General features: G+C 39.2%; 1 protein-coding gene and 1 long non-coding RNA gene across 8 annotated transcripts in view; one reads left to right on the top strand and one right to left on the bottom strand.

The window, feature by feature from the left end:
* Positions 1-7,864, top strand: part of LOC310885740 (uncharacterized protein) — a 257,063-nt gene extending 249,199 nt beyond the window's left edge. For all 7 annotated transcript variants that reach the window (XR_014574950.1, XR_014574951.1, XR_014574952.1 and 4 more), the window contains one exon: positions 1,077-7,864. The gene's annotated coding sequence lies outside the window, so the exon portion shown is untranslated. The remainder of the gene's footprint in view (positions 1-1,076) is intronic.
* LOC310885779 overlaps positions 1-26,243 on the bottom strand; it is a 60,153-nt gene that overhangs the window by 6,039 nt on the left and 27,871 nt on the right. The window contains exons 2-5 of the long non-coding RNA XR_014574972.1: positions 14,535-14,650; positions 13,561-13,712; positions 11,734-11,939; positions 7,642-7,848 (exon numbers count right to left, since the gene is read on the bottom strand). This is a non-coding gene — a long non-coding RNA (uncharacterized lncRNA). The remainder of the gene's footprint in view (positions 1-7,641; positions 7,849-11,733; positions 11,940-13,560; positions 13,713-14,534; positions 14,651-26,243) is intronic.

The raw sequence follows: 26,243 nt of genomic DNA, 5'->3' as shown, positions 1-26,243 counted from the left end.
CTCTTTCAAGTAGGTGGAGGTGGGGAGGGGCAAAGGAGAAGTGTAAGGTTATCACATGAAACTGCTAGTGAAACCATGTGGGATTTTTTCAAGTCATCTTTCAGAGTGGATACCAAATAATTTAAATCAAGATCAGAATGCAAAATGTGCACATTAAAAAATAAAAATTTAAAAATAGAGAGACCCTACAGTTATTTCTGAATGATATATCCATATAAGTGTGTATATGTATAAATTAGTTTATGTATGTGCTTATTATATATTAGTGTGGGCATATAAGCACGTAAACAGCTAGAAAACTAAGAGGACCACCATCAGATGGCAAAAGAAATGCCTAGCCTTGAAGCTGCGAGAGAGCAGCAGTTGCTGTTGCAGCAGTCCCACAGCAGCATCCGCAGGGCGAAATCCCAGGCCCTTGCTGAGGACAGACACAGGCTGGCTGTCCATGATCTCTGGCAGCTTTCCATTGCTCGAGTGTTTCCACTGGCGTGAGTCTTACTAGAAAACATGCAGTTTTTCTGCTCAGCCAAGAAGATGCCCAATATGAAGTCAGGTCCTTGGCGGGTGTATGTTACAGCTATTGACTTTACACCATCACAGTGAATTTTCAACCCCTGAGGACAAAAACTTTTGCTTCTTTGCTATACAAATTAAGTAGTTTTATATAATATCTTGTAGAAAATGTATGTATAGTGGGCAATATCTGCAGTTCTTATGGAACGATCTGAATTAGAGTAATTCAGCTATTTCAGGCATCTTTATTCTGCAGTATAAAGAAGATTTCTGCAGCTGCAAGACATTGGATAGAAAGAGAAAAATATTCCTATGCCTTGGTAAGAGGGGAAAACATTGGCTAAAAAATCATTGAACTTGTCAGTCGTCTCCCCAGTTACACACACAGCAGAGAAAAGGCATTTCTAAGAGGAGCTTAAAATAAGAGCTCTTCAGTGATAAATTATTAAAGTGCAGATTGTTAGGCTGGAATTCTAATAACTATAATTTGAAGTCATCTGTCTGACACAGTTCATCCTATCATTAAATTCTTTCTAAAAATTGTTATGTTCTTCAAAAACCAGATAAAGTGCTAAACGGATGGGATGGAAGGAAAGGAATGTGTAATGAAATCTGTCGTTCAGATGTGCTCAGCCCCAGGGCTGCCTGGGCTACGTGTGTGCAGCGTGCAAGCTAACCAAACCCACGGAGGAACCGACAAGCCCTGCGTGCAGCACGCTGTGTGTCACTGCCGCCACCGTCGCTGGAGGAAGGCAGGAGGCAGCAGCCTTCAAGACAGCGGAGGACTGGACAGCAGGTGGAAAGAAAAGTAGACGGAAGGAGGCAACTATGTGAAGGCATTAGGCAAGCAGAATGTGCTTTTTAATTAAGGTGTAATAAAGGATGTGACGCACTTAGTATCTCCGGCGGTAGGAAATGCTGCCACCTAATAAGATATTACTGTAGAGATTGTACTAATTGATGTTATAAGGGATCAAGAGAGTGACTTCGTTTCTTGCTTCTAGGTGACTTTTGACAGCGTTCATTAACGCTGAGATACTACTGCAGTCATGTTTCAGAATGAAAATTATAATTAGCCCAAGGAACAGTATGAGTGAAAACAAAGGAATTTATAGAGCCATATACACATGGGCATATGTACACTCCAACACATGTTGTGCATACAAATAGTTTTGTGCGATGGTTTTTAATGTATCCCACTTTGTTTCAGCTCTTTTCAGTCATGGGGAATGTGTTTTTTTCCTGCTCAGCTAATCACACAATTCACGTACTCACACTCAAACTATACATGCTATGACAATAAAATACAGATCTGCTATGTTTTTTGGAAATATTTTACCTACATTTTAAACGTTCTCAGACAAGTAAACCAGAGAACAGGTATAATTTCGCATAAAAACTTTGTGCAACTGTAATCACAATAATAAAGACAGTTTGTTGGCTATAAATCATTTAAATACTGTGTTTGTTTATGTATCACAAACAAAGGCACTCAGAAATAATAAATCAAATGCAGAACAAGAAAAGCTTTTGTGATAACAATTATAATAGGAACAGAAGGTCAATTCCAAGCAATTTCTGCCCTGGTGAAATACTAAAGCCTTCAGAAATCAGTTCATATCTGATGCTGGAGGCAGGTGTCTTGCAAAGATTGTGAGATGAGTAGGTCTGCCAACAAGTGTAGAAACAAACCGTACAAATGTTACTTTATCAAATGCCTCATTTACAGAAAGTTTAAAACATCAGCAAGGCAATTAACCCCTTTGAAAACAAAACCTTTGAAAGTAAGAAAAGTTTTTGCTTATAGAAAAGTTGGTGACATAAGGAATACATGCTGCCTATTATATGTAAAATATGTAACAGGTAATGAATTTATAGTAGTTTGAGTTATATGAGCTTTTGATACAGCAGGACTGCACGTTTTTATGTATTTTGGTTTTAGATCTGGAATCTAAACACAGATTGCCTCTGAGTGCAACCTCTGAAATGCTGGACGCAATAACCTTGTATTCCTGAAAAAGAAACAAATGCCTTTGAAGCTTCTCTAGGTCAGGTCCTATGCCATTTCTGTCCTGGGACACATTCAAGTCACGTGCTTTGAATATGAAAGTGTTAGAAGTCCATCAGTGGTAGCCTTCTAAATTATTTGTCCAATGAGAGTTATAAAATCCAGAGGGCAATTTGGACTGCATTTAGGGATGACTGGTAAATCAAACCAAAATTGAGCAATTCAGATGCAAACTGAAGGATATTTCTGCCCTAATTGAAGTGAAGATCAAAATAATAAAACTTACTCTCATGCCTAAACCTTGGTGAGTGTCTAAATTGAAGAATTAAGGCATTTTGTTTTCTCTGTAGGCTATTTTTCACCATCAGAAGCAACTCCCTAAATCTTTTAGACCAGAACGAAAACATGCATTTTAAGGTGTCTGGCCGTTGTTGTTTTCAAGAGCTTGTATTCCAGAATGTTATTTTCAAAGCAATGTGAGTAGGAGTCTAGCCTAGGCCAACTGCACTCACAGATGCATCTCGTGTACAATAAGCTTTACTTTCACCTTATTGATGCTATTGAATATACATCTAAAGACTCGTTGTATACCTGTTGACTACCATTAAAGTTTGCAATTATGAAAGATGTGCATTTTCTGATTTGTTTATATTTCTAAGAAACTGTGCTTTTCACACTGTTAATGTGAAAATCACACCTATTAATATGGCCTCCTACACTAAAAATAGAACTTAAAGTTGTGGTCAGATTAATAATATATGATCATTAGCTCCTTTCTGATTGTGACCCTACGCAGAAACAGGATTTTCACACTGCATAGATAGCAATCTGAAATTCACAGTGGCATTGAGGTTTCCAGTTTCTTTCCTGTTTGAGCTGAGATGTTTTAGTATGGGAAAGACTAAAAAGAACGTGGAAGTACATGACCGGCCCTCCTCTCGGCTGCACTCCAGTGTTGCAGAAGCCAGCAGTCATGGTCAGCAGAGACCACGCTGGGGAGAAAACAGCCAAACGAAAAAACACAGTCATAAATTGAAAAACAACAGCCCAAACATAGGACGAAAGCAGAGCAGGGTAAAATCATGAGCTGGACTTAGCTGGATGGAGCTTTGCCAGGTGCGGAATTGGACTGCAGACCTACATGGTGGCTTTGAGAACAGGCAAAGCTGTATCAGCTTGCTAGAGCAAGGCCTGCATCATCTTCAAGAGGGTGGAAATGTTACTGCTCCTGGAGATTGCTAGGAAGGTGTTAAAAACCTTTTGGCCTGCATAACAACTAAGTTGTGTGGCTGGCAGCAGGATCTGCGGCTCAGCTCACTGACCGTGTTTGTCATTCTTAATTGGAAAACTCCCTTGGGTTTCAAGTGTGCTAAACCATTTCTCTCTGTGAGCCTCGGTCAAAAAAGCTTCATGCTTCTTCTCTCCCATATAACATAAAAGCCAAGCTGGAGATGCTACTGAGTCTTATTTTCCATTGCACTGTACACGGTGAATATGCCAATTTTTGTTTTGTGACTTGTTGCATAAGCATTTTCCATGCCTTCCTCCTGCTATCACTTGGAGTCTTTCACGTTCTTTCTTTTTAAAGCTTTACTACAAAGAGATCGCCTAATTGGCACTAAGATATTTCAGCCAACTGACAATTTGGACTACTGTGAACACAAGCTTCTCACTGGCTTGGAGCACCATCGGCTCCTCTTCTGTGCCCCTTTATTTTGCATTGCTGGTGCAAAATGAAGTCACAGAAGGGGCTCTAGTTTTCCTTTGTGGGCCGTATGTAACAGACTACACAAAAGGTATAGGGAGCTCATGGGACAGTATGCGGGGGCCTTTCATGGCCAAGGAATACAAAGAATTGCTCTGCCTCACTGATTTCTGGTAGATTTGCACGTAATAAGCATAGGATCCACAAGGGCAAAAGGGAGATGCTAGAGCATGTAAGAATCAATAGCTGAAGCACTGAAAATAGAGTGGCAAGGAGTTATTTTTAGCTCATTGGTCTTGTTTCTGTTTTTCTTTATTAGGGGAAGTGAATAGGGAATTAGATCTGGCAGTGTAAGGTTGACTGAACATTACTGTTTTCCTGTAACTATTGTATTTTGTTTGGGAAATCCCCCCAAAGAGTGCAATTAGTACTGTACAGTGCTTCCTCTAGACTGAAGGGTGGCTTTTTGTTGTTGTTTTTCTTGCTTATATTTGGGATTTGACTAGGGAGCTCTTCTAACGCTTACTGTTTTCTCCTTTTCAGAAAGTGTCCTAATGATGCTTCAGAGATATAGCTCTCATTCGTATTAAAGCCACTTTGGTACCTTGGTAATGAATGAGATTCTGAACCTTGTTGTTTTTCTCACAGGTAGCAAATTGTGGGCAAGGTTGCAAGGATGATGACATGGGCAGCATCCAATTTGTCGGGTTCCCTTTCCAGGGTCCTTGCTCAATTCCATTAATACTTATGTAATCACAGCTTCCAATACCATTGTACCATTTTTTTCGTTGTAAGTATTTTAACCCAAAAAGGCTGTTTGATAATGGTAGGCTCTTAGATGTGCTTAATGATGTGTGCATGATCTCAGTATTTGCTTATATGCTTATGTAAGTATATGCATAAAATATTTGCAGGAGTAGCACTGAAAGCATATGCAAGGTATATGTAAATGTTATGTATGCATATACATATAAACAAATGTAAATACTTATGAATGTCATTAATGTACGAATCACATGGAAAAAATATATAGACTTTCAGCATTATTCTTGATTTTTCTTGGGCCAGAAAATTCTCTCATAATTTTCATTTAATATAACACTGATGAAGTCTTATATAACACTACAAAGTCTTCAATAACTAACATATATAAGACCTGCATGTTCCTCACCTGTAGGGGGCTGACTTGGGCCAAATTTTATTTCTTCCACAATTTTTATGCCAATGAAACTTGTGGGAACAAATCTTTAAAAAATAATACCAGAGTTTTGGGAGCCATGACAGCTGGAGAGATAAAAGAGAAATAGTGCTAGTAGAAAAAGCTGTTTTTTTTTTTTTTTTTTTTTTTTTTTTTTAAATCAGATTATTGACACAGGAAAAGGACTTTGCAGCCATCATGTCTTTGAATTTCTGTCTTTGTGGATGCTATTGAGCCACAGAGTTAATTATTAGTGCCAGCAAAGATATGTGTACTCAGAATACCTGACAATAATTTAATTTAGGTAATTTTATTTAACTTTGTTCATATTATTTTGATACTTCGGGGCTGGAGGATGCTGTCTCTGCTTTCTCATTTCAAGATTTCTTTTCTATGTTACCCAAGAATATGAAATGACTCATTTCCACATTAAGCACTAAAAGTAACAGCACTGGTTTGGCGTATGCATAAAAGTTAAATTATTCCGGCTTTGGTGGAAACTGTCATAAGACATCCACCTTAGTCATTGCTGAAATGTCTTTCAAATGCAGTCTCCTAGAGGGTGCACTACATCGTTAGCAAACAGGACAAAAATGCAGAACATCTGAGTAGCTGCCAAGTACAAACTCACATAGATCTTCACAGTTATTTGTCAAGCCAGGTTGCTGAAGTTATTGTAGCTAGTTTTTATTACAGCTGATGGTATCCTTTGAGGGATTTTTATTTCCTGGTGGTTTTGCTGGAGTTGTAATAGACCTCTGGCTACTTGGAGTTTTCAAAGTTTGAAAAACTTTATTTTCCTATTCAAACCTTGATAATGACATATGGCACTGTTCTGTTCTTTTCCAATGGCCATATCTGTAATATCTCACTCGTAAACCAGAAGACCACCTTAAGCATGTGCATTTCTAATATTAGCAGGCTTTGCACTGCATGATTACAGGCAAGCTGTGGCAGGTTTTAAACATTTGAGCTGTGATTTGAATTGCTGTTTTTTGGGGTGTTACTTGTATCCGTCAGAAGGGTGGACATCAAATGTATGAAATACCACTTTCAGCCCTGCTGAAGATCTCTTGTAGTGTAGAAGACACGGTCATTGTAACCAATCCCACAAAAACAAACACAAAGTGATGCTTGAGTTGCAAGGAATGTAAATTTTCTTTTATGCTGCTCCCAAATATGATCCTGTAACCACTTCATTGCTGAAGCCTGTGATGAAGTTTTGAATTGACTGCAGCACCTAATGCCATCTGTTTTTAAGTCACCTTTCAAATCATGCTGGAGAATATTTTATTTGCAACAAAAAGTCTCTTAAAAGAAACATTTTATAGAATACATTAGACTACTTACCTGTAAAAGCATTCTGTTTAGTGTGAAAACCAAATCAGACTTTAAAAAAATAAATAAATTGACAATGAGTGTAACTCAAGAGAAATTAAGTGGTGAATGCTTAGCAAGACACAGGAAAATACCTGAACAAATCCTGCAAAAAGAATGTTCATGCATTAGGAACTTGATGCATTAAAATTTTATTTCTACAATTCAAAATGTGACACTTCAGGATGTTCCCCAAGGATGCATGTAATTCTGTGATCAGTTTTTAAAACTGATGATTTCCACCTACTCTAGCAAATAATTCAGCCTTCTTTTTTTTTTTTTTTTTTTTTTTGTATTGCCAATAATAGCTCTATCTCTAAGTTCTCCAAAATCCATCTCAAACAAGATCATTGTATCCTGTGAGCCATGAAAAGTTGATATGGGAAGAAAGAGAGATGGGAGAAGGTATTTTATTTTTTTGTATTGGTTTGGGATTTTTTAATAAAGAGGTTCACTTATTTCCTGGTATATCGAAGATGAAAACAGGCTCAAAGAAGAGACAGCTTTATAACAGAAATTTTTTCTGCCTATAACTTTTGCAATTATATATAAAATAAATCTTTCTAATAGCCTTTCAGGAATTAAAATCAGTTTACATTTTAAGTATCTTTCAAATGCATAATTATAACACGTTAATCTTTTTGTATGCTATTTTACATCTACTTGTTGGTATTCTGGAATGCTAATTTTGATATGCCAGAAATAGTCCGTGTTTTTTTTTTTCTTTTTAAATGATCAAAGTTTACATATTCAATTAAAACGTCTAACCTTTCAGGGTTGCTCTTTTTTTTTTTTTTCTCCCCAATTTAATAGGAAAAGGACTGCTATCAGAATGCTTACTGCGTAATGACCTCACTCATTAGACACAAGAAGAAACAGGAACGAGAAAGGACAGTGAATGAATGGGCCAGGACCACTGGCACTGGCCATGCCATGTTTAAGAGACGACATGCCCCTCTCCCAAGGCGCTCTGTGGAGGTGCTTCTCTGGAAGACGTGGCTCCTGCTGCCATCACCATGCACTCTTGTCCTTAAATAAAGTTGATTTCTAAAAGAGAAAAACAGTCATGTGAACTGAGCACCTAAATATCTATACAAAAGAACAATCTTGGCCCTACATTCATTTCCCGTGTACAAGGTTTACTGCTTCTATGAATATTTCTGCTGTATTTGTATGCTATAGGCATGCCTCACCCCTTGGTTTTGTTATCAAAAATTTAAGCAAGCAGTGAAAATTCAAAAGTCATTACAGGGATTATACTGTTCACAACAATGGATGAGGAGTGCTGTAAAACTTAAGAGATGAAGCTGTAGAAGAACCAGTAAATTTATCAGAACAGGGTGAAGGGATTTTGGATGTTTACCACATTGTCTTCCATCAGGTGATGTGGTCGTACCGTGCACTCCCACAGTCCCCATCAGGGTGTGACTGTGCTCCACGATGGGAGGCCAACACAGCTGTCACTGTTATTCAGCTTCTATGTTGCTGAAAACTGTATTTATACTGATGGAATCGCATGCTACACAGACATCGAATGGGGCTCTGAGGAAGGTGCTTAAAGCAGAGTACATGTATATAGTAACAACAAAACTGGTTTGATGTTATATATATACAATCAAAAGTATTTGTTCTTGTTTGGGGGGATAAAGAGAGCCTGTAGGCTGAAAAAGAGGTTTTCAGTTGTCACACTATTGCCACTCTTTTTTTGTTGCTCCTGAAAGCCATCCCAGTAGGACATCCTAGGGTGCATCCCTGTTGCAGGTCCTGGGATGTCAAAAATGCCAGATTGCATGCAGTTTGAGTACCTTATCTCATGAGGCTTGGCAACACCTCCTGACAAAGCCCCATTGGCATTCACCCAGACCATGTATCGTTTCCATGACTAAGTGATGTGAATTAAAATCCTTGGTGAACAATCTGTAGCGCTCATCTTCCACATGATTTCTGGAGATTAATAGTCTGAAGAACACCCCGGAGGTGGTTCCGAAGTCTCTATCCTACCATAACAACTGGGGCACCTTTTGAGCAGCCCAAAGGTTTGCCAAAGCGTGGGTAGTTTGGAAGGACAGGGTTTTGGTCCCGAGGCACTGTAAAAGGCTAGTGCAGCGAGGCAGCATCAGTAGGAGTGGTGACACTGCTCTGTTACCAGACCTGCCTCAGAGTAATTCTGTATTTTTATTTCCAAACTTCTAATATGCAATGGAGAAAGAAAAGAAGTTCAGTTATGTTCAAATGTCAGCACAGCAATATGTTGGTGACCAAGCATGGTGCATGACCAAATTTCATGCTTTGCTGAATCACAAATAATTTACAGAGCTATCAGGCCACTGGTTTAATTCTCCTTTTAAATTGGCAGTCATTTGACACAGGAATTTACCATTTAGCATGTTGGGGGAAAAAAATAATCCCTTCATTACAGGATTTCATAATTATTTGCATTTATCCAAAACAATCAAATGGTGCAATGAATTATCACTTTTAAATTGAGAGCTTTATGGCATTCATTATATCTGAATTTTTTCATTGCAGGACCCAGGACTCATACTTGAAGATGCATTATACATAAATAGAAAATAGCATTATACTTGTCCACCTTTGATTAGGTGTAAAGCAGCTTGTTCTCCTTACCCAACCAACCAACCATAGTTTGTGAAGAAAAATGCCACCTTACCTGTACTACAAACACAATAGTCTAAAGAGTTGCTGACCAACACTGTAGTAAATGCACAAAATTTAGTGATTTGTGTAAAAGTTTTTAGCTTATATTTGTTCTAATTTAGATAACCACAGAGCACCTTTAGCACCTAAGTCAGACTCACAATGTCCCAGGGGGTTGTAGAGATCTCCCCATGATCTTCCCTTCCACATGGCAAGAGCAACAAATCATACAGAATCACAGAATCATTCAGGTTGGAAACAACCTCTAAGATCATCTAGTCCAACCTATAACCTAGCACTAAAGTCCACCACTAAACCATGCTACTAAATTCCAAATCTACACGTTTCTTAAAAGCCTCCAGGGATGGTGACTCAACCAGTTCTCTAGGCAGCCTGTTCCAATGCTGCACAACCCTTTTAGGGAAGCCATTTCTCCTACTATCCAACCTATGAAAAAAAAAAAAAAAAAAAGAACAAAACAAAACAAAACAAAACAAAATGACAAAACATAATTCTTGACAGACCTGATGCTGTTTTGCTCTTAAATACCTCTATGGATAGAGACTCTACAAGCTCCCTGGACAATTTAATCTGCTTTTCCTTATTTTTACTACTGGAAAACATTTTTCTTACTTATTCTGAATCTCCCTTGCTGCCATTTAATTTTATTCTGTCACCTATGATTATGGAGAACGCTTTTTTGCCTCCTTTTCAGTAGCACCTGCTACGTATTCAAAAACAAACAGAATGGTCTGATTTTGCAGAAGTGCAAGAGGAAGCACCAAACACTGGCATTTCTCTTTGGATTGAGAGGAGTCTGAAAGTGCTTTGCAGTTTACCTCAAGCCACTTCTTCCAATGGTATAACCAGAACTTTAGCTTTGCACTTTAACTTTTTAAAAGTTCACCAGGAACCCTCTTTATTGGTATAAACTTTCAATCAGAAACCCTGCAGCTTTCAAAACATTCCTTAACACTTTACTTCCTCACCAACACCCATCCTTTCCAAGCCACATCCCCAAAAGCATCCTGAAACACCTTAACCTAGAAAGCCTACAGAAATACTTAAAGGAAACCACACAGAGACCTCTCATGCCCTAAGGCAGCAAAGTAAGGAAATAATCGAAAGGTGGCAAAGCCTTCTTGATATCTATTCGGGCCTTTGCTAGTAATATAAAAAAACCTGAGGTCTGTCCAAGAGTCCACATAATCTCGTATCATGCCCAGCAGCTGCTGCAGCAGAACTGTTTCAGGATATGGCATCCACTTAGTGATACCTCCTTTGGCCACTCACTCTCTCAGTCTGCAACAGTTTGGAAAATACTGTGTATGGAAATTATGTGAGCTCACCCATGGGATGGAGAGATATTTAAGGGGTAGAATGGCGATTTAGAAGTTGATTTGTCTACAGGCAAATCCAGAATAAAATTATTAAAGTAATGTATTGAACCTAGTCTCTTGCTGGAGACTTACTTGTGAATGAGTAATTTGTAACTTGTTTCACTGGACTTTAGTATAGCATTGAACATATGCTCAGGGGGTTTCTTCTTCTGAGAAATGGCAGTAACAAGGTTCACAATTTGCCTTGCTGAATCAGGCCAGGCAAGGTGGATCCTTTCAGTACAAATTCTTTGAAGTACAGAGGAGAAAATAAAGACCGGCCATAATCTTCTGGCTGGAATTAGGATGCATTGCAGCCCTTCCTGATTCCCCAAGGTGCACTCAGGTCCTCAGAGAGGGAAAAAAAGGGACTGAGATGAGGGAGAGTCTTGGTTCTGCTGTGCCTTTGATGGGAGGAAAGAGGCTCCTTACTTAAGCTGCTAAATTTACATGAAGACTACAGCTGATTTCAAAGAGATGTGGTGCAGGGCCCTACAGGGCTGGCCAGCTGAGCAAGGGTTAGTTTGTTTCTGTACCACTAAAGGAGATACTGCATTGTTGCTCCATTAAACCAAGTGTTCCCCATTCTAGATGGACTTCTGTCCAGATGGACAGTGGTGCCTGTGCTATAGCTTTGAAAGCAGGGCAATGTCTAAGTAGCACAAACCAGTCCTACGATTTTTTTTTTTTTGAGTTCTCAAATGCAAAAAAACAGAAACAAAAACTATATATTTTTTATTCTCCTTTGCTCAATGCCAAACATCAAGGAATCAGACCACTTTAGGTCATTGGGAAAACAATCAGCAAACATTAAACACTCTCAGAATTAGTCTCCCCATAGCCTTTTCTCTTTCAATATGGGTGCAATGCCTCATAGGTCTGTTTGTCCCAATACTTGGGGGCAAAAGGTTATTCAAAGGAAGGTCTCGCTGCTGTAAGCTCTCAGTACTCACGAATTCACCAAGCATCAACTAAACTCCTCTCTGCTCCAAGCTCCTTTAGATTAAGGATGACTTCACATGATGAGTAGGAGATGTTTTATTTTTATCTTATTTTTGCATCGTGTCAATCCTGAATGCAAATTCACACTCCCAAACATATCTGAGGAGAAGCCAGAGGAAAAAAAAAAGATTACCTACATTATTCTACTGGTGATACGCAGGAGAGAAGCATCAAATGATGATTGACTGGAATGTGCCAGTAATAAAACATCTAGAAATATACATCAGATGGGTAGCCACTAAAAGAAGTGGCATAAAGGGTGATACCTCTTTCACATTCATTCTGGATGCATATTATCATCAGTTTTATTCTGGTGATCATGCCTACAGTGGCATGCAATACCCTGAAAGTCATTGGGAGCACCAAATTCAATTAGAGAGACATTTTACAGCAGATTACATTTTTGTAGGCTGGAGTATTGTAAATTTTTATTCTACCATAAAACATTTTAAAATTAAGTAAACAGGGCTCAAGAGTCTCAAAGAGAGTTGTCTGCTGCATGTATTTAATTATGCAATGGTATAGCACATATTGAAATAATGGAAACAAAAGGCAAGGAAGCCTGCCTGCAACAATTACATGTAATATATAAGGGGATTAACACGGTTCAATTATTATGTCATTGACTTTGTACAAATTCATGGAAAACTGCCACACTAAGTAGTGATTACTGCTAGTACAGTGCAACATTAAACAGTGGTCAAGGAAAAGAATTTTTTGACATGGAAGTAGTCTGCATAATGCAGGCCTTCACTGACAGGGTTTCATTCAGCAGCCTGTTCTTCATTATATGAAATAGGACGATATAATGAAATATAACAGAATTGGCTAACAATTTGTTAGTAGGTGCACAAGGACCAATAAATAAACAAATAAATAAAATAATAACAAGAATAAAGAGAAATTAATAGCAGAGCAGGTCAAATAATACATCGTCTTCTTAGTGCCATTAGTGGTTTGTCAGGCTGAACTGGTGGTCGTTTGCATTCTCATCAGATTGTAGATTAATGCATTTAAAGGAGATAGAGGAATATTGAACTAACTCCTAATTGGTGGGCTGCAATGCACCTGCTAAGTTTGCCCACGTAGATAAAAGAATGTTGTTCATATCATACTTCCCAGGCTGAGACCACAAGGAGACTATGCTAACAGACCCAAGATGAACTCATGGCAGGAAGGACAAAAATGTCATGCAGGGACTGACCGTCACTGAAAAATTGTCAAATCTGCAAAAAAGTGGTCCTGCCTTCAGTTCGGACCTAATGAAAGAGAGTGCTTGCTCCTGGCAGCATGGTCACTGCAAATTTGGGCTGATGAGGCCCCATGAGGCCCAACTGTGCAAGTGTAAGTCTGTGATGAAGTCAAGGACCCTGGAAGAAGGACAGTGGAAGGCCTCCTCACTACACCATGGCAATCTGTTGGAGCTGCATGAAAGAGACACTTCCATTTCTCAATGGATGTTTTGAACTTTTTATGCCTGCATCTGAGACGTGAGGCCCACAGCAGAGCTCATCTTAGTGCATATGTTTAAGCAGAAGCATGGAAAGGATCGAGCACAGAGGACTTGCTAGCAATGCCTCTTTGGAAGGCACTGTGGCATTTCCTGGAAGTCCAGGGTGAGCCACAGGCTGGGTGTAAGGATGCATCTGTTGCTCAGGCTGAGGCAGAGACTTCCACCCAGCAACAAGTAAGCCTTTTGCATCCTGAGAATATCACCTACCTTATCTGCAAGGCATGGCTTTTTCACATTCAACTTCCTTGTCTGCCTAGCAGTTTTTGTTGTTAGAGGATGGACTCCAGGGCTGGCACATCTACAGTCAAATTGAAGTTCATGCTCCCAGAGTACAGACACTCCCTTGATGCTGCTTCTTCCTGGAAATAATAATTTCACTTAACACGGTATAATTGCACATTATAAAATCACAGCTGGGCATCTAGTAGAGTAATGTGAGAACAATTTGCTAGTAACATGAGACTAATTCTTCCAGCTATCTCTTGTGTTAATGGCTGTAGGTCACAGTGGTATGGGTACTCAGTTACGGCTCCTTCAAAGGCCAGCGTTATCCAACGAGAGCACTTGGGTTGATCAGGGCTTCCCGGATCAAGCTTTGCAAAGAGAGTCTCTTTTACAAGCAGTTCCCCTTGCTTGCCTTTGTAATATGGTGCCTGGAAGTGCTTTGAAGAGATCAGAGAGGATGCAATTTCTCTCTTTCAAGGCTTTTTGACATTTCAGTTGTTCATTCGTTCATTTCTTTGTTACTGAGAACACATTTTTCATGTGGTACTGAAGGGCCTATCAAGTGGTAGGTATCAACAGGTAGACAATATTTTATATACATGAAGCATCTGGGTGCAAGCTTTGTAAAGATCAACACTGGTCTGAAAATGATTACTGTACTTTGTAGTTACGAAAGGGAGGGAAAGAGAAGGGAAGGGAAGGGAAGGGAAGGCAAGGCAAGGCAAGGCAAGGCAAGGCAAGGCAGGGAAAGGGAGGGAAAGGCAAGGAAAAGAAGCTGGTTAAAGAATATCTGATTTGCAGTTATCAAGATGCAAATGCCAATTTCAACCAGAGAGTTCCAAGTTTTAATTACAAGTCTTCTCCAGATCACTATTAAATCACGAAGTAGAAACCCTTTGATTGTAATAGGGATGGGATTAGATTTTTAACTAACTTTTGCAGCATTGTGTACTCACTTATAGGGCCTCACTGCATTCTGCAGGTTAGGAGCCAGATTTTCCACAAACTGACATCATCATAATTTTTCAGTGCTCTTGCTGTTGTTCAATGCAGGCAGTCTGCTCTGCAATACCTACAGCAGTAACAGAACAAATTTCCTGAAAGATCAAACCTCCTCTGGTAAGCCTCCTCCTGTGCTATATGGTCCTAAGATCACAAATCTTAATTTAGCCCTCCAGAGTGCCTTTTCCCTGAGATGCATATGTGTGTACATATTTGTATAAGAATGTCTTTCTCTAGGAAGGTACAGCTTTCCAGCCAAGCACGGCTGAAATCAGAGAGGAAGAAGAATCTAATGTGTATGGCCCAAATCTGTCTGCTTAAGAGTGATGGAGGGCAGCAAGAGAAATCATTGAGGCAATATTTCTCTTTCCCCAGCCTTTTTGCACCAGGATGGCTCAATCAGGTGTGCTCTTACAATGCAGTATCATTTCCAAGAATCCAAGCAATAAAACGAGGGGAAATGGCCTCAAGTTGCACCAAGGGAGGTTCAGGTTGGATATTGGGAGAAATTTCTTTACTGAAAGGGCTGCACAGCACTGGAAAAGGCTGCCCAGGGAAGTGGCTATCCCAAGAGATATTAAAGAAATGTGTAGATTTTGAACTTTAAACAAACAACTAAAATAACATGTAAAGCAGCAGTAGCTTTCTTCAAGTTCCTTCCGTAGACTCCCTTTGTTTCATGGAGTAGTATGAACAGCAGGCCTCATAACTTTAGGACATTGCCTGGAAACCGCTTAGGCTTAACCTATAAATCAGTGATGATGTTCTCAATTCCTGTTTCATTCTCTAGAACACATGAACATGAGCTGGCTCTGGTGTGCCATGGTCACAAAATATAAGTAGAGGTAGTTACTACAAAAGATTTTTTCCAAACCCGCTCTGAATTTGTGTTATTTTCCAGCAAGAAACATAATTCAATTCCAGGAAAGAAACACATTGAAAGGCATAATAAAGTGCAAGAATGACAGCATTGGTATCTGATACAGACTGAAACAAATTTGAGGTTAACAAACGAAAGAATTAATGGAAATGGAATATGACTACGTTGGTTCTCCTATGTGCTTTATTTCCCTAGGGCTGAATTTGCATTCAAACTATGTTAGATATCTCCCTGAAAAGATTATAGCGTGGAGGACAAATAACTAATTTAATAGAAAATGAATCACACTGTGAGGTATGTCTTTAAAGATCTAGTTCTGACAAATCTGCTACAATCAGCTTTCTACTTAATTCTTAATATACAGTAGGAAGTTCATACTGGAATCAGGTATCTGACTTGATTTTACTGCACTCAGAAAACATAAAACACTTTACTGCAGACTCTTCTGAAATAAAAATCAACAGTAGAAGAAAATAAAGCTTACCATTTTAGCAATGAAATGAAGAAATAGCATGTATTCCATCATGGGAATTAAATGCATGTGTGATATAGCTTGTAATCGTAGCTCATGGGCTATATGTCTGCTTTGGGAAAAATCATAAATGACCAGAAAGCTATACGCAAAAGCTGCAGCCTTGTTTTAGCAGTCAGGCAATCCCAACTAATGACAATTTTGACTCAGATTTTGGTTTTTATTTCCATTGTGTTGGTGTATGCATTTTAAAATAGACAAACATGATTTTTACTTTAAGAAAATTAATTGAAAATGCAGACCCTATCAGCTCTTGCTGCATTGTGCAACCATATAAATGTAACAATGAAATATGTACAAAAATGGCATTCAGGGTTGGGGAACAGGATGCTGCCTCAGGATTAATACAAGAGGACACTTGAGGAGGAATATATACCGCTGTAACTCTTCCAGAATAAGCAGGCTCCTTTCCCTTGCAAGATACCCCTTGACTAGCTATGTGCATATAAAGACCCAAATCCACAAAACCGCATTTTCCAAGACAGATCAGCCCTCTGATCCTGGATTACAAAGTACTATACTGTACTGTGCTGGCCCAGCCAAGGGCCTCACACGCTGTGTTTGGGTATCAGGTTGGCTTGGCCAGGACTTCTCTGCCAACAAGCATGCCGCGTCAAGAGTCTGCGGCTGCAGAAACTCGTACTCATTCACTGCAGCTGGTTCGTCTCATGCTCCCTTGCTGGGCAGCAAAGGCAGAAAAACACGTAGCACCAGCTCTTCTGACCTTTTAGTCTTCTTTCAGTGTCTTCTTTATCACTGCAAGCTGGTCTTTAGCAAGTGAAAGGAGAGCAAATCCATGTCCCACTGTACCTCTTGAGGACTCCTCCTTGATCAGTTTTCAGCAGAGCCCATTGTCACGGGGTAAACAGAGGGGATCAGCATCGTTCGGTCACAGCGCTGCAATGTGGGGGGACTTGCACAATACAAGTGGTAAACGATTTAATTTGTGGGGATTTTTTCTTCTCTTTTTGAGCTTTGAATTATCAGCATCTCTCACAGCTGAAGACACCAGCTACATCTATTACTACTCAGTATAGAGGTAGAGGTTTGTTTGTTTTCTTCCTGCAGAGACAACACCACTTAACATCAGAACCTGCATAAACTGCATGAAAAATCCTACTTCCTTTGAACACATATCTGAGATAATATGATATGGTTGTCCAGAAATATGGATTCTGAAAATGCCAGAAATGCAGAAATTTGATGACAAAAAAAAAAAAGGAACATGTCTCTTTCACATTCTGTAGCACATTACACAAGCAGTTCTTCAGATACATAGAATTCCACAAAAAAATCTCAACAAGAAATTCATTTGTGAGGCTTTTGGCAGACAGGACAAGGCAAGCTTAGAAACCTTAGACAAAGCTCACCACCTAGGACAAGTGGATCACACTGTGTGCAGTGTGTCTGTGGGCAAACTGGCCTTCCTAATGCCAATGCACTGCCCTGAAAGTGTAATTGGGATGTGAGTGATGCAGTAAGCCTTGCACTGTTGCTGTGTGCAGGGACCAATTTCACTCATTGTACACAATTTGATCATAAGAGCATGGGGAAGGACTATTTTGTGCCTTAATAAGAATCTTCCAGTATATCTGGTACAGTAAAATGCGCTTTTCTTTTTAATGGAAGGCAGTTCAAAGAAATGGCTTAGCAAACAGACAAGCCAGCTTGCTTGAAAAAAGGCATTCATTGTTCTTGAGGCAGCAAGAGATCACAGGCAAGCAAAACTGCAGTGACTTTCTGCACCCTCTCACTGATCTCTCAAACATAGTAGAGACCCTGAGACTTAAAAATAAATTCCCCTAGAAAAGGGTTTTGCTCTGTTTTTTTCACCTTAGAAGTCACAGCTGAACTAAAGGCTCTGGAACATGTCTCAGTGTGCTAATTGAATTTAAACGTACTAAGAGAAGGGTACAGTGTCATGGAGAAATCTTCACTCCTGGACTTTCATCAGTGGATTTTTTTGTTTGTTTATTTTCCACGTTCCAGTACTCAGGATGTTGCCAAGTCTTGTTCCCTTTTTATAGGATCTGGCAATATGATACATTATATTCGTAAGCAGGCTCTTTGGCTATTACTGTATTTAATTCACTCACAAAACAGTGGAGAAAAAAAATAAATAAAAATGCTGGCTCAACTAGAGTCGAGAAATGAATTTTCTGACATCTTAGCAAATGCAGAAATTCAGGGCATGGGAAGGTGGAGAGGGTATGAGAAAGAAAATCTTTTGTGGACAGGAGCAGCAGTTACCAGAGCCCAGAACACCCCACTGCAATATATGGCTGGTATGGGGAAAATCTCCTCAGTTCAGGTGGTTTAAATCAGAGCAAGATCAAATGGCTTATTGATTTATTAACAGCACATAAATAACTGGCAATCTGTGACCTGTGCATTTAGGATCAATACCAGCAATAGGGGAGATCCATCACAATGCTAGACACTCACAAAATGGTAACAGACACTTACGAGCATCTTGCATCCTTCTGTGTGTATTCCCAAGAGCCTGCTCCCTGGGGCGCCCAGCCCTGCACACACTTTGGGCTGCTTCATTACTCATTTCTATTGGGCTCCTCTTTTTTTCTAAAGCCCCCCTGTAATTCCCAGGCTACTGTTAAATGTAGCTGATGGTTGTCTTCCTCAGCTACTCCATCAGTGTGGGGCAAAGACCCTCTAGGTCAGTTTTGGGGTATTTAAGTGAGGCGGTTTCTGCTCACTCTTTCATCCATTCAGCTGTGGTTATCCAGACCATCTGACCAAGAGGAGGGGTTGTGAAGACTGCCAGCATTCACCCCTTGGCCACTGGCTGCACTACATAAGTTTCAGCATCTTCATAATCAGTGTACACTCATTTTGTATGTATGATTGTTTTGTTGCTGTAACCCTTTTATACAGCATAACAGCTACCACAACCTATACCTGAGGGTTTAATGGTACTTGCAAAATTGCCATTAAGTCTAAACCCCATTCCATACCCCAGCCAAAATAAAATTGGGTGATCTTTTCTGTCCAATTTGAACAGTTCTCTCTCCTCGGTGGTTCATCTCTACTAAAACAGCATTTATCTGGGTGGCTTTTGTAACACTGCCCTCAAAAACTTTCTGTAAGATTGAGCATCTTAGCAGCAGCTGCTATCCAGAACATACGAGCAAGAGGAGAGACCACGTAGGCACCCTTATGTAACTGGTTTCACAAGACAAACGACTATATGATGAGGTGTTTTTTTGGCTTGAATTTCTGTGAATTCAACTGCTTTGACATGAAATGCTTTCAAATGCTCGTGAAACCTTGGCACCATTGAAGAGAAGATTGCTAGGAGGGTAGTTTGTGCATGGGGTTAAGAAATGCGGAGGGTACTGTCACAACAACGTGGACTTTGCAGCGTTCAGTGGTGTTTCCACTCAGACTTGAGATATTCAGCCCTCTGCACATACAAAAGTAAGATCCACAGCATTCATGTACATTCTGACATCAGGCCTCTCTTGTAAAGCCCTTGGAGACTCCTTGGCACTGTTCAGCTCCTCTTGGGAATGGGGCGCCTGTATTTGTAATGGAGCCCATTGCCAGGGTTGTGTTTCACTGGCCTCTTTTGTGGAGGCCTCACGTCAAAGCTTTGGAATAAACCTAATGAGAATTGTCCTCGCCTTTCCTCAGCCCAGCAGGATGGCTTCCTCTTTGCATGCTAGGAGGAGAAATAGCATCATCTGCAGTTAAAGCTGGATGAGGCAGGAGATAGAGGAGAGAGCCCAGGAGACAGAGGCATGGAGCCAGGCTGCCTGGGGAGGCCGCGCCATCCAAAGTACCTCCCGTGCAGCTCACAGGCACACAGGTGTTTCAGAAAGATGAAATGACAAAATTTAGGGAGAAGCACACCACCATTTAGCACTTAGTTGAAAATAGTTTCAACTAGACAGTCAGGTTTAGCTCGGCAACCAGAGGCACCTCAGGTTTCCATTTATGTCTGTCACAGGCTCCCTGAAACAAGCAAAACCCATTTACGACTAGACTCATAACTATCTCAGAGGCCAGATCGTATGACTTTGTGTACTTGTTCCAGAATGCATTTTCTGTACATCAGAATGAGTAATAATCCTGACAGAGACAATTTATGCTTTAAATATATAACCTGATATAAATGCAGCTACAAACATGTTTATCATTTACACAAAAATAGGAGTTAAATAGGAGCTGTAATATAAAAAGAAATGAGTGCGTGACACAAATAATTACTTTTACAATTAGATTTTGAGTTTTCTAATATGTGCTATCACTTAACAATAGTGCAATTTTAAAATTACTTCAGTGAGAAGGGAAATGTATGCAGTTTATTTATTAAAATTTTTTATCACTAGTCATTTCATTTTGTTAGTCAAAACATCTCATCTAGCTACACTGAGCATTGTATTTCAGTTAAAGCATTTAGACTGTGCTGAAATTTATTTTAAAACCCCTCCCAATATTCAGTGTTTAGTTTTCAAAATATCTGTTGTCTTTCTAAGATTTCACGTCATGTTCATTGAACCAAATTGCATGCTTTCTTTTTTTTTAAGGATTTAGATGACTTAATACTTTTATAAATTTCATGTTTCAGTTTGAGAAAAATGAAGTATCTTACTATAAATGTTAGTGTAACCAAATAGTGGCTGTCAATACATTCACATTATAAAAAAAAGATTTTTTTTTTTTCGGCCCTAATTCTCTCAAAGTTGCTTTTCTCTTAAAGTCAGTTTTCATATTAGACCTGTACCAAAATTATTGAATATAGCAGAAAAGCTGAGATTGGACACTTTTTCCTCACCTCATCTATGATACCCTATCAATCATGCAACAAAGCCAATGTAGTTGCATTCCTGCCCACCTGGAAGTGCTTATAGCATTATGAGTTAAATACTTTCAAAAGCTCCTGTAAAATGACATTTAGTGATTGCTTTTTCTGACTCTTTACAAAGTGTCATGCACTGATTGGCTTTCTCTTTTTTTTTTAAGGTAACAAAATGAAGTATTTGCCTGTAACCATCTCCTCTTTACCAGTATATTCAGATGCATCTCAGATCAAATGTTTAAAGGCCTAGTCTGAGTTACAGTAGCAATGACTAAAGTAATTTTGGCTCAACTGCATCCTTTCTAAAATATCAAATGTAATAATAGCATCTAAGCATATGTTGGCATTAAAATGAAATGAAAAGATAAAACAAAGCTTTTTCAGCAAAAGCTTTAACTAGACCTATAAAAGGAGTATCCTGACTTGGGCCCTAGACTGCTCATCACATTTTCTTAGATAACAGGATACATAGTCTGGGTCACTGCGTTAATGTCGAATGATCTTTGGGCAGGGGTGACTAATGACTACATCTCAGCAAGGAAACACATCCTCATCTCAGCTGTATTTCTGTTATACATTGTTGTTGTTGTGCTAATGATTCCTTCCTCTTTGTTCTTTTTTTTTTTTCAATTATTTTTATTTTTAGCAAACTTGATTCAGATAGAAGATATCTGATAGGCAATAGGAACCAGAGCACTCCATATTTATCTTTGCTCTCACTAATCCTTATTAAAGGATTATTTTTCTCCTACAGACTATCCAGAGGGACTGAGTGATCTTTGGAATTTGGGCTTTACCTTTAGTAAAAGGAAAAAATGCATGTAGGATCTTGCTTCTGCTCACATTAACATTTATAGATGCACTAATTCCCTTCACCTGAGTACAATTAAGAGCTTACGTATGCATTTGTAGAGTTGGGACCAAAATAATTATAGTTTACACAGGAGTGTAAGAGGAAAGTATTTCATTACCACAATTAATCCTTTAGAGCATTAGGAAATGGCCAATTTCTCAGTTAGAATAGACCAGATTATGTGTTACTAATCATAGGTAAATTTTATGTAATAGGAATAGAAAATATTTAATATCATAGGAATATATAATATTTAGCAGCTCCATAATTCATGGTTGTTTTTATCTCACTAATGTTTATTGCAAATGAAAGAGAGGGAATGAGAAAGTCTTTCCTTTCTTTGAGACACTTGGGTAACAATTTTACATTAGGTGGCACTAATTCCCTATTAACTGATATTAACGTAATATGCAAGAACACTGCAGTTTCACAGAGCTAATGTATAACTTTAGTGCTGTTACACTTGGCAAAGCATACAGTGCAGTAGTAACCGCAGGCCTGCCTGTACCTTATACAGGTTATAATAACCTTCAGATGTTCTTCAGCACCAAGTCAGATATCTCTGTTAACTGCCATAGTAAGGGATTGGTGCTAAATCGGATAAATTGCTATTCTTCAATGGGATAGATACTAGAGAACATTTGCTAAGGGTACCAAGTAGTTGTATTTGGTTACAAAGTCACTTTTTATTACACATCAGAAGACTTTTCTGTCAATGAAAAGATGTAAAACAATGTGCTCTACTTTAGAGAGTGATGTGGCACACACAAACGGCAATTCAGATCTAATTTCTCAGCATTGTTTATTACTGAGTTCACCGTTTCAGGGTCTGATTCCCTTTTTCATTGCATCACATGCCCTGCCAAGCCTAGGAACAGATCTTGGTGAACCATAGGTAGCTGTCTGATTTCACATAAGTCACATTGGGGTGGGAGGAAGGAAGAGGGAAATATTTCAAAGAAGTGGAATAAGCCATGGCTATCGATCCACAGCAACCCTATGTGGGCAGGGGCCGTACTGCATTGCTGAATGCTCGTGGGACCAGCTCCTGCACGGTGAACTGGCAAAGTGGTGTGATACCATGGCATGTTGCAGGCAGGCTTACAGAGAAAAGCCCAGCATGGGCTTAGTAGTGAGGACTCGGCAGAAAACCAATGAGCCTGCTCACATGAAATGGAGCACAAACATTCTGGGTAGGTATTTCTACAGAGTAACTGCAGTTTGTTGTCTGAGCTGGAGTTAAAAGCACCCCATTTCCATCAACTGATCCACATAATTAAAGACCCCCAGTTACACAGAATAGCACTGGTGCTATAGAATTTAAATATACAGATACACCTGTATATGCATATGTGCATTACTGCTTCTCTGCGGGGCTTAGCACGCAGGAACACCAGGAGAGTGAGCTTTCTCAATGCATTACCTAAGCATGTCATCTGCCAAAAGTTCAGGGAAGTCAGACGGGCTAACCATTTTACAATTACATTTTCCATTAGCTGTATTGTACAATTCATCGCCTTATGGCTCCTAACTCAGCAGCGTTTTGTTACAGTGCATGGTGTTTGCTATTGATAACTGTCAGGTTAATTGCTCGGGAGAGTCAGAAGTCCTACTTGCCAGCACTAACGCGGGGAAATAATTGACATGGTGGTGGGGGGCACTTTTCAAAGGAAAGCCTTTTAATGGATTCATGAATCAGAAGTGAGAAATCTCGAGAAGGAGCAGCAAATGAACAATTGATAGAAATCAGAGAAAATGGCTTTTCTAGAAGGTAGAAGCACGTTTTGGAGAATGTGCAAAATTAATTAGAAGATAGGGGGAGAATTATCAGGGAAATAATGTGTGGAACACTCTTTTTAGCAAATTCCATGCCAATGTAGTCCTAAAGAAAAACACCCATAAAAAATAAAAATAAAATAAAATAAAAATAAAAAATTATTTCCACATTTTAAAATATCTGTCATTAATTTAACGTCAAACGAACCAGAAGAGGATTTGGCTACTGATTTTACTAAGCAACAAGCATCCCCAGCCAAGCCTCACTCCCTGCTGGAGGTGGCAGTAGGACCCGTTCCCCGAGTCCACCCACCCCAGTGTGTTACTGCCCAGCCAACATTCGCGGGGCGCTGGGGCCCATCTTTGCACCCACCAAAACTCCCCTTCCAGACCTACCACCCTGCAAACAGCCTGGGGAACCGGCTGGCAGGGAGCCAGCAGGCAGCACAGCAGAGATGCACGCAGGGCTTCCAAAAATCCAAATCAGCATTTGTCTGCAGTGTTTTTTGTTTGTTTCCCTGTTTATTTTTATTAATTTATTTATTTATTTTAAGAGGGTCAGCATTTTGGAAGGGTTGACCCCATTGCTTTCCACAGGATCAATCTTATTTCATGATTTCATAAGTTTCTCATCAATCACCTATGCTGTTTTAAATGATTTTTATTTTGCTGACAGGTAGGCATTTGACGAGCGATTAATACAGTGTATTATAAACTGTACTGGAGGGAATCACATTTACAGAGTTATAACATTTGTATATTTACAGCAATTTCCATCTCAAATGTCTCCCAGCCAGAGAGAATTACCAAGTCTTATTTCCAAGAGTGGATCTTCCCCATGCTATATCTACTCCAATATTTGGATCTTCAGATAACTTCAAAAACAAACAAACAAAACCAACAAGAAACCAAGTGGTATCTGCTCGAGCAGCACTCACCTCAGAGGCAAGCTGCTCCTTGGAGGGAGGCAACCAGGGATGGCACTCGGTAGCCAGGGCATAGGCACCATCCCATGGGTGCTGCCAATGTGCCCGTCACCACTGCAAAGCTGTTGTGAACTTATGTTAATGCCTGGTTATCCCAACAGGATATTCTTTGTGCAAAACTAATGGGAGTGAGAGCAAGATCCAAGATGAAAGACAGTTTATTTTATTTTATTTTATTTTATTTTATTTTATTTTATTTTATTTTATTTTATTTTATTTTATTTTATTTTATTTTATTTTATTTTATTTTATTTTATTATTTTATTTTATCTTATTTTATCTTATTTTATCTTATTTTATTTTATTATTTTTTATTATTTTATTTTATTTTATTTTATTTATTTTTTAATTTCTTGTTCTCTTCTTTAATATCATTAATAATATTAATTTCATAGTTATAATAGATCGTTGTAAATCCTTAGTTCAATAAAAGGGTATCCTGTTTCCACCATTGGTATTTTTTAGTGAATGGTTTATTTCCATGGAAGCAGATTATATAGCTAGTCTAAGGAAAGGAAAATGTAGAGAACATTGGAAGGAGGCTGGGAGAAGACCCGTTATTCACAGCTCCATGCAAATTGGAGATAAACATAAACCAAAAGTCTAGATCTGGATTTTAGGATCTCTTTAAATTCCAGAGCTTTCAAGTATACCTACAAATCTCTAGATAAACCATCCTAAACTGTCCCCAAAGTGTTCCAGACCATGATTTGAAATTTTGCAGCTTAAGACTGCCTTTGCTATGAATGCTTTGAGAACCACCTGCAACCGGCACTGAAGTGTTTTGCACAAATCTGTGGCAGGCCGCATGCACAAGCACCCTGCCCTTCCCAATATAGGAGCTGCGAGAGCTCCCTGTGCTTTTTTTTAAATCAGGTTTCCCACTGCTGGGTATCCAGTAAAACCAAAATGTGAATTTTGTAACCCACTACAAAGTCAAGGAGATTGTCTTCTGCCCTTGTTTTCGATGGCTGCAAGTGATTTTTGAAAGCAACAGCAGGTTTGTGCACCACATTCAACAAAATGAAGTGAGAGTGGAGCTCCATCCCTGCTCTCTGTGGGCATAAAAGGATCCATGAGATGCATGAGAGGGCAGCAGGATAGGCAGATGAATGAGGAACACTGGAGGGTGCACGAAGAGCCTCTGAAATTAAATTGAAGTTTGACCAATGGCTTGAAGTGAAGACAGACATATTGCACATTAGTAACAGTATGCACATGGTGAAACTCCTGGGACAGTCTACCAAGAGTCCTCATGTCAAGACTGGACACTTGTCTAAAAGATAAAACTTTGACAAACACCAAGCAGGTTTTCATCAAACCAAGTAGTTCTTCCTTATAGAAGACTGAAATATTACAGGTCACGAAAGATGAGAATTAAGACAAATGCTTTCTTCACAAAACTTGTGATTTGTGAGTATATATATGTGAAGACACAAAGATCCAAAGCCTTTATTATTATTATTATTATTATTATTTCTGATGGCATAGTAGTTTGGAGATTAGAACATTTTAATATGGAGGATCACCTAACATGCATGAGAAACTGTACTGTAACCAGTGAAAATATCCAGAATAACTGCACATCACCGTTGGGAATTAATGTATGTTGCATTTCAATATGTGAACCGTCCTGTGACACAGGAACCAGAATGGTAATAAATCTTTTTTTCTCTCTCGTGCCATACCTCCCCTAATACCCATTTCCATCAAGAACTAGAGGAAATATCTTCAGCCCCATTTGTCCGGTTTAGATTTTCGCATAAAAGCTATTTTGGGGTCTTCTGTGAGGTTTCTTACAGAGAAAAACAAAAAAT

The sequence above is a fragment of the Anser anser genome (genome assembly GCF_964211835.1).
Source record: "Anser anser genome assembly, chromosome: 1".
In the NCBI taxonomy this organism is placed as follows: Eukaryota; Metazoa; Chordata; class Aves; order Anseriformes; family Anatidae; genus Anser; species Anser anser.
This window is presented reverse-complemented; position numbering and strand designations above follow the sequence as displayed.